This window comes from Bubalus kerabau, chromosome 8 (assembly GCF_029407905.1).
Source record: "Bubalus kerabau isolate K-KA32 ecotype Philippines breed swamp buffalo chromosome 8, PCC_UOA_SB_1v2, whole genome shotgun sequence".
Taxonomy (NCBI): domain Eukaryota; kingdom Metazoa; phylum Chordata; class Mammalia; order Artiodactyla; family Bovidae; genus Bubalus; species Bubalus kerabau.
This window is the reverse complement of record NC_073631.1, coordinates 123,272,126-123,281,626: the sequence shown is the minus strand read 5'-3', so window position 1 is coordinate 123,281,626 and position 9,501 is coordinate 123,272,126.

The window sequence follows — 9,501 nt, the reverse complement described above, 5'->3', positions numbered from 1 at the left end:
ATTAAAAGAAAGCCTGATATCTCAAGTAAATGAATTTAGCACTTTTCTATGTGTGGGAAGATGCAAGGGGCTGGGCTCACAAAAATTATTCCTTTGATATGATCTCAGCTGTTTGGGGACAGGATCCTGTGGTTTTGTTCTGGAAGGAATAGCAGTCTTTATTTATTTATTTATTTATTTATTTGGCTGTGCCAAGACTTGGCTGTGGCACGAGGGACATTGTGGCATGTGGGACCTAATTCCCTGACCAGGGACGGAACCCGGGCCCCCTGCTTTGGGGGCACAGTCTTAGTCTTGAAGTAGGATCTTATTTCCCCATCTAGGAAATGAACCTAGCTGCCAGTCCACCAGTGGCTAGAGGCTACAAGTGAAGTTCCTTGATTCTTACTCCATTTGAAAGCAAAAGTCTTTCAAGGAGGCAAAAACTGCAGAACAAGTGCAAAGTATTTTATATAGAGACACAGCGCAACACATAGGAGAGCACTCAGAGAAATAAATTATTTATGTCAGAAGCATGACAGTAACACACACTGGGAGAGGAGCATGGGTGTCCTGAACGGGGAGCGCAGTAAGAAGCTGATTTAAAACAGGAATGTCCTTATATAGGGTCTTCATTTACATTTGGCCAATTATTTTGTTTCTTTTCTCACACCTGGCTGGTCCTTGGACCCTAAGATGCTTGTGCAATTTTTTGCTAATATGGATTCCAGCACACAAGTCTGTAGGTGTATGTCCACACTTATGGGATGGGACTCCCTTCCCTTTTTGACCCTCAACAAGCCTTCCTGCACATATGTGTACAGAGAAGTCCTCCTTGACCTAAGGAGCGGGCGCTGCATCTCTACTTCAGCAGAGCTCAGTGTTTGCCACTAGCTTTGTCCTTGGAGTGTCTGGGTGAGAGCAGAGCTTCAACTTTACTCCCCTTGACAATCACCAGGTGTGCAGCCTGGGACCCATCTATATCCTACCGCATTTTCACATCTTGAGTCCCCTCAGGGCTCTCCATGGGGCATAGCTGCAGTCTGAAGGCTGCCAGAGGGCAGATAGTCTTTCCCTCCTGAGTCCCCTCAGGGCTTCACCAGCTCACCTTTGGCTGCTGGCCGCAATCACTGATGACTGTGAAATCATTTGTTACTGACATGGCAGGAAACATTCCATTTCTCAATGGCAAAGCCAAAGTATAGTAAATTCTGATTCCTTAAAATATAAAACCTGTCGACTTAACCACCATGAAGGGTTTTAGCCCTTTTCTAGATACCGGGAGATACAAGAATTGGCCTTATAAACTTGACTCCTGAAAATATCTATCTGAAGACTTGTTCCACCAGTTTTTCCCACAGCACAGGGGGCTTCATTTCTGCTCTCCAGCCTGAACTCCTTTCATGGGGTGTTGAAAATCAGCAGCTGCAGCAGTACAGTATTCGATCCTTGTAGAGGTGGAAGGCAAGTGACCATTGCAAGTGCCAATTTGCGGCTGACAAACCTAACATAGCGCATTTTAATACATCTCTCTTTCACCTTTCCAATATTTTCTCAACTACATCCACGTGATATCTATGTCAGCTACAAATTGGCACTTGTAAAGAGCATTTGCCAGAGACTGAACTGCAACAGGGGATTTGCCAGCTGCCTCAGCGGAAATTGACCCCTGTGCTGCTGAAGCTGCCGACCTTCAACCTCCGCTGAGGGGAATTCAGGGTGGAGAGCCAGGCACTCTGCTCCAGGGAGACTGGTGGAACGGGTCCTTTAGATAGTCAGATATTTTCAGGAACTGATTTCTTGATCCCAACACTTACATTTCTTCATATCTAGAAAATCACTAAATCCCGTCATGGTGACATCAGCTCCTCATGACCAGCAGAAAACCTTTTGTAAAATAAGGTCTTGATTGCATTGAACTCCCCACTCACCAAAATCCTATATATTGACCTTCCCTCACTGCCTCTTTGGAGCAGTCTCTCAGAGTTATCTGAGGTGCTGTCTCCTGGGCTCAGTCCTCATTTTGCCCCAAATAAGATGTAGCTTGGCAACTATCACATCGTGCGGATCTCCAGCTTTCTCAATGAGCTCTCTAGTCTTTCCCATTCTGTTGCTTTCTTCTATTTCTTTGCATTATTCAGTTAAGAAGATTTTCTTATCTCTCCTTTCTATTCTTTGGAGCTCTGCATTCAGATGGGTATATCTTTCCTTTTCTCTTTTGCTTTCACTTCTCTTCTTTTCTCAGCTCTTTGTAAGGCCTCCTCTGACAACCATTTCTTCCTTTGGGGGATGGTTTTGGTCACTGCTTCCTGTAAAATTTTATGAACTTGCATCCATAGTTCTTCAGACACTCTATCAGACCTAAATCCCTTGAATTTATTTGTCACCTCCACTGTATAATCATAGGGATTTGATTACATCATACCTGAATGGCCTAATGGTTTTTCCTACTTTCTTCAATTTGTTTGAATTTTGCAATAATGAGCTCATTATCTGAGCCATGGTTCACTCCTGGTCTTGTTTTTGCTGACTGTATAGAGCTTTTCCATCTTTGGATGCAAAGAATATAATCGATCTGATTTTGGTGTTGACCATCTGGTGATGTCCATATGTAGCCATCGCTTGTGTTGTTGGAAGAGGGTGTTTGCTATGACCAGCACGTTCTCTTGGCAAAACTCTGTTAGCCTTTGCCCTGCTTCATTTTGTATTCCAAGACCAAACCTGCCTGTTACTCCAGGTATCTCTTCACTTCCTACTTTTGCATTCCAGGCACTACAAACAAAGCTAGTGGGGGTGATGGAATTCCAACTGAGCTATTTCAAATCCTAAAAGATGATGCTGTGCAAGTGCTGCACTCAATATGCCCCCCAAATTTGGAAAACTCAGCAGTGGCCACAGGACTGGAAAAAGTCAGTTTTCACTCCAATCCCAAAGAAGGGCAATGCCAAAGAATGTTCAAACTACTGCACAATGGCACTTATTTCACATGCTAGCAAAATAATGCTCAAAATTCTCCATGCCAGGCTCAATAGTATGTGAACCAAGAACTTCCAGATGTTCAAGCTGGATTTAGAAAAGGCAGAGAAACCAGAGATCAAATTCCCAACATCCGTTGGATCATAGAAAAAGCAAGAGAGTTCCAGAAAGACATCTACTTCTGTTTTTTTGACTATGCTAAAGTCTTCAACTCTGTGGATCACAACAAACTGTGGAAAATTCTTCAAGAGATGGGAATACCAGATCACATTACATGCCTCCTGAGAAACCTGTATGCAGGTCAAGAAGCAACAGTTAGAACATGAAATGGAACCAACTGACTTGTTCAAAATTGGGAAAGGAGTATGTCAAGGCTGTATATTGTCACCCTGCTTATTTAACTTATATGCAGAATACAGGATGCGAAATGCCGGGCTGGATGAATCACAAGCTGGAATCAAGATTGCCAGGAGAAATAATAACCTCAGATATGCAGATGACACCACCCTTATGGCAGAAAGCAAAGAGGGAAAAAAAGAGTCTCTTGATGAAGATGAAAGAGGAGAGTGAAAAATCTGGCTTAAAGCTCAATATAAAAAAAAATAAAGATCACGGCATCTGGTCCCTTCACTTCATGGCAAATAGAATAGAAAACAGACACAGTAACAGAATTTATTTTCTTGGTTTCCAAAATCACTGTAGTTTGTTGACTGCAGCCATGAAATTAAAAGACGCTTGCTCCTTAGAAGAAAAGCTAAGAGGAACCTAGACAGCATATTAAAAAGCAGAGAGACTTTGCCTACAAAGGTCCATATGGTCAAATCTGTGGTTTTCCCAGTAGTCGTGTATGGATGTGAGAATTGGACAATAAAAAAGACTGAGCACAAAAGAATTGATGTCTTTGAACTGTTGTGCTGGAGGAGACTCTTGAGAGTCTCCTGGACGTCAAGGACATAAAACCAGTCAATCTGATAGGAAATCAACCCAGAATATTCACTGGAAGGACTGATGCTAAAACTGAACCTCCAATGCTTTGGCCACCTGATGCAAAGAGCTGACTCATTAGAAAAGACCCTGATGCTGGGAAAGACTGAGGGCAGGAGGAGAAGGGCATGATGGAGGAGAGACAGTTGGATGGCATCACCAACTCAATGGACATTCAGTTCAGTGCAGTCGTTCAGTTGTGTCCAACTCTTTGCGACCCCATGAATCGAAGCACGCCAGGCCTCCCTGTCGGTCACCAACTCCCGGAGTTCACTCAGACTCACGTCCATCGAGTCAGTGATGCCATCCAGCCATCTTATCCTCAGTTGTCCCCTTCTCCTCCTGCCCCCAATCCCTCCCAGCATCAGAGTCTTTGCCAATGAGTCAACTCTTCGCATGAGATGGCCAAAGTACTGGAGTTTCAGCTTTAGCATCATTCCTTCCAAAGAAATCCCAGGGCTGATCTCCCTCAGAACGGACTGGTTGGATCTCCTTGCAGTCCAAGGGACTCTCAAGAGTCTTCTCCAACACCACAGTTCAAAAGCATCAATTCTTTGGTGCTCAGCAAACTTTGGAAGATGTTGAAGGACAGAGTCTACACTTCAGTCCATAGCGTCACAAGAGTCAGACACAACTGAGCGACTGAACAAAAACTCCTATGATGAAAAGAACATTTTTATTTTTATTTTTTTTGGTGTTAATTCTAGAAGGTCTTATTCTTCTCTGGCATTAGTGGTTGGGGCATAGACTTGAATTATTTTGATGCTGAATGGTTTGCCTTGGAAATGAACTGAGATCTTTCTATCATTTTTGAGATTGCACCCAAATACTGCATTTCAGACTCTTTTGTTGACTTTGAGGACTACTCCATTTCTTCTAAGGGATTCTTGTGCATGGTAATAAATATAATGGTCATCTGAATTAAATTCGTCCGTTCCCATCCATTTTAGTTCACTGATTAAAATGTCGATGTTCACTCTTGCCATCTCCTGTTTGACCACTTCCAATGTACCTTGATTCGTGGAGCTAACATTACAGGTTCCTAGGCAATATCGTTCTTTATAGCATCCAACTTTACTTTCACCACCAGACACCTTTACAACTGGGCGCCGGTTCCACTTTGGCTCAGCCTCCTCATTCTTTCTGGAGCTATTTCTCCACTCTTATCCAATAGTACATCGGACTCCCACTGACCTGAGGGGGTTTTCAGTGTCATATCTTTTTGCTTTTTCATACTGTTCATGAATGCTAAGTCACGGAAAATCTCAGTGCTCGACCTATCTGCAGATGGCACTTGTGAGGCTCTGATCCAGCCATGCCTGCTCTCATGCCTAGGGTGGGCCCGACTCCTTGGAGCCATGCTTGAAGAATAAGAGTGTCATCTGGCATTTAGGTCTTCTGGGGGGTGGGGGATGCCTCTATTCTGTGCCACAGTGATCATATCCATTTCAATTCCTAGAAAAGAGCCCCCAATATCCACCAAAAGATTCTCCACTGGATGTTTAACCCATTAGACACAGAGGACAGCTGATCTGCTTGGGATAAAATTTTCTAAACTACTATACAGCCTTGATCACAGTCACAAATAACTGAAACAAAAGATGGACGTGGAAAATCTATGGACTTTTAGCCATTTGAGAATAGGCATCCAGAGTTAATGCCAAGGAATCAATAGACATCTGAAGCAATGGGATACAGCCGGCATACCTTGGAGCTTGTCAGGTAGGGAATCAAACTGTGCTTTTCCCTCATTTAGCAAATCTGTTGTAGCCATGCGTTCTGGGAAACAAACTCACTCAGAAGGACAATGCATAGTCAGTTCAGTTCAGTCGCTCAGTCGTGTCTGACTCTTTGCGACCCCATGAACTGCAGCACGTCAGGCCTCCCTGTCCATAACCAACTCCCAAGTCTACCCAAACCCATGTCCATTGAGACGGTGATGGCATCCTACCATCATATCCTCTGTCATCCCCTTTTCCTCCTGCCCTCAATCTTTCCCAGCATCAGGGTCTTTCCAAATGACTCACCTCTTTGCGTCAGGTGGCCAAAGTATTGGAGTTTCAGCATCAACATCAGTCCTTCCAATGAGCACCGAGGACTGATCTCCTTTAGGATGGACTGGTTGGATCTCCTTGAAGTCCAAGGGACTCTCAAGAGCCTTCTCTAACACCACAGTTCAAAAGCATCAGTTCTTCAGTGCTCAGCTTTCTTTACAGTCCAACTCTCACATCCATACATGACCACTGGAAAAACCATAGCCTTGACTAGATGGACCTTTGTTGACAAAGTAATGTCTCTGCTTTTTAATAATGCTGTCTAGGTTGGTCATAACTTTCCTTCCAAGGAGGAAGTGTCTTTTAATTTCATAGCTGCAGTCACCATCTGCAGTGATTTTGGAGCCCAAAAAATAGTCAACCACCGTTTCCACTGTTTCCCCATCTATTTCCCATGAAGTGATGGGACTGGATGCCATGATCCTCGTTTTCTAAATGTTGAGCTTTAAGCCAACTTTTTCACTCTCCTCTTTCACTTTCATTAAGAGGCTCTTTAGTTCTTCATCACTTTCTGCCATAAGGGTGGTGTCATCTGCATATCTGAGGTTATTGATATTTCTCCTGGCAATCTTGATTCCAGCTTGTGCTTCCTCCAGCTCATCGTTTCTCATGATGTACTCTGCATAGAAGTTAACTAACGAGGGTGACAATATACAGCCTTGACATACTCCTTTTCCTATTGGGAATCAGTCTGTTGTTCCATGTCCAGTTCTAACTGTTGCTTCCTGACCTGCATACAGGTTTCTCAAGGGCAGGTCAGGTGGTCTGGTATTCCCATCTGCTTCAGAATTTTCCACAGTTTATTGTGATCCACACAGTCAAAGGCTTTGGCATGCAGATAGTGGAGTGCAGTTTATTACACCGGCAGGCCCAAGTCAGTCTCCTCTTAGCCAAGGACCCAGACTGACTTTTGTGAAAACCTTATATACCTTAAGTGTACTAATCCCCAAATTCCTTAAACCTAGCCTGGAAAGTGTTAAAGGGAGATACAGTCAGGTTACAGCCATGACTCATAATCAGAGGAGTCAGCTGGTTAGACATTGTAGCCTACACCAATGGGTGCCATAAAGCTTACAAAGGTGACTGACTATATAGGGGATTATTACAATCCTTTTGGCAATGGGAAATCTTGGTATGGAATCTCATGTTTGTCAGTCTGGGAGGCCAACTCGGCCAAAGGAATCTTATCCCCATGGCTACCAGGCACATAGTACTGAGAGAGAAAACTCTTCAGAGTCCCTTGGACTGCAAGAAGATCTGACCAGTCCATCCTAAAGGAAATCAGTCCTGGATATCCATTGGAAGGACTGATGCTGAAGCTGAAACTGCAATCCTTTGGCCACCTGATGCGAAGAGCTGAGTCATTTGCAAAGACCCTGATGCTGGGAAAGACTGAGGGCAGGAGGGGATGACAGAGGATGAGATGGTTGGATGCCATCACGGACTCAACGGACATGGGTTTGGGCAGACTTTGTCTCGGGTAAGGAGACACCTCAAGGCTGGGGGAGCGTCACCAGGCCCCTCTCCCACAATGAGCGTTTTTGAGATAGAATGGCACAAGGTGTGTCGTCCCCAGCCATGAAACAATTGACATGAATACTGATCTGTTGAGCCATTATCAGCCCAAGGTTTGAGACAAAAGTTAGTCTCAGGAAGAACCGATTTGAAGAAAGTGAGATCCCCAAGCAAGTACATAGTTTCATTAGCATAGCTGAAGAAAAACATTTCCATAAGAAAAACACATTGGTTAGCTCAAGGTTTGAGAAAAGTCAAGTTCAGAGGGAACCAGGTGTCCCCAACAGAGACGGGAAAGAAGCCTGCCACTTGCAGCTCCCTTCTTCCTGCTGCTTTGGGGCCTCTGGCCTCCCTTCCCAGGCTGCTAACACTCTCAGTTGTTACCATTAGCGCCACCTGGCAGGCTCTCTTCATTTAACAGCTCAATACAAATAAAAGAAAAATCGCTTTCAAATAGCAAGCGATTCTTCTTGTTGATTTTCCTCCAGTCAGAGATTCTGGGACTCAGCAACCTTTAGTCTGTGGATTTTCCATCCTCAACATGTGCTTTCAAATGCAGGCATGTTCCGTGGGCTTATTTCACTCCGTTGTAAAGGGGAAATGTATGGCACATCACGGCGTGTGTTTTCATAGCCTGAGCGTATACACGGCAAATATCCCTTCCACATACCATTTACTTGCTGGGAACCACTTCCATGTGAATTATCTGTCCTTAGGGCTCCAGAAAACGTGGGCCTTTTAGAGGCTGCAGGTGGGATATCAGAAAGAACTCCCCTTCTGAGCAGAGCCCTTGGTCCAGTGTCGGTGACTGTGCAGGGAGGCGGGCACAGGTGCGCCCACTGTCCCTGGGCCTGCACATGCGCTCTGGCTGGTGCTGGGACAGGGCAGGTGTCCTGGCCACTCCTGCTACAAGCTCGCCAGCCTCTGCCCACATCGGGAGCACAGGCCTCCTGAGACCACCATGCCAACCACACATCTATTGCTGCTGGAGGCAGAGAACACGTTTGCCTGCGCATGCGCTTATGCAGCTTTTTATCCAAGCCCTCTTGGTATAATTTGAAAACTAAAGCCTAGAAAGAGGCAGACTTGTTTGAACACAGTATGTGAGCAGAGGCCAGTAGGAAAGCGAGGACCCCAGCTCCCTAAGCCAGTTCACAGTCCTATCCATCATTCTTGGTTTGGAAGTGAGAGACCCTGAGTTCCTGGTGAACTCTACCAACCTGGCCCCATTTGGGCCATTATTCTCTCTGCATTTTCATGCTCACACAAGCAGGCACAAACAGAAATAGGGCCCATGCTGGGGGACGATGTGAAATGGTAAAGGAAGAGAACACACAGTGTCAGGGCTGGGAGAGCAGGAAGGGCTGGAGGCAGCTCTGCCATGGAGCAGGGGCCTCCACACCCTGCTCCTGGCAATGGGCAATGCGTTCAGAAGTCCAAAGCATGAGGAGAATTCTCCACGTTCCCTGAGTCCTGCCTGGGTGTGGGCCCTCTCCACAGTGTTCTCCAGTGAACACGGTCTCAGTCCCACAGTCCACTTTTCTGGGCTGTTAAAACCAGGCTGAGCACACACTCCATTCCCCAGTATAGACGGTGCTACAGGACAGAAGGACTTGCTTTCCTTTCCTAAACATTGTGTGCTTGCTGTTGGATCCTCCAAGCATTCACTCAGTATGCTTGGGAAATCTGTCAACCTTCATTCTCCACCATTGACCCCTGTGTTCTGAGAGCTTGGAAAAATGCTTTCCACTCACAGAGGTCCCTCAGAGGAGAGAGGAGCTGAAGGAACAAGGGCTTGTGGTGAGCAGGAGAGGGCACAGTTGTGGACCCAGAGTCAGGGTTCCAGAAAGAAGACCAGCCCTAACCGGATTCTAGAGGTTCTAATCTGAAAGTAGGAGGAAATTATTGCCCTGTCTGAGCCAAGGATGCAACATGAACGAACTAAACACCAAAGAGAGGAGAGGAAATGAAAAATGAGAAGGAGATTCCTGGG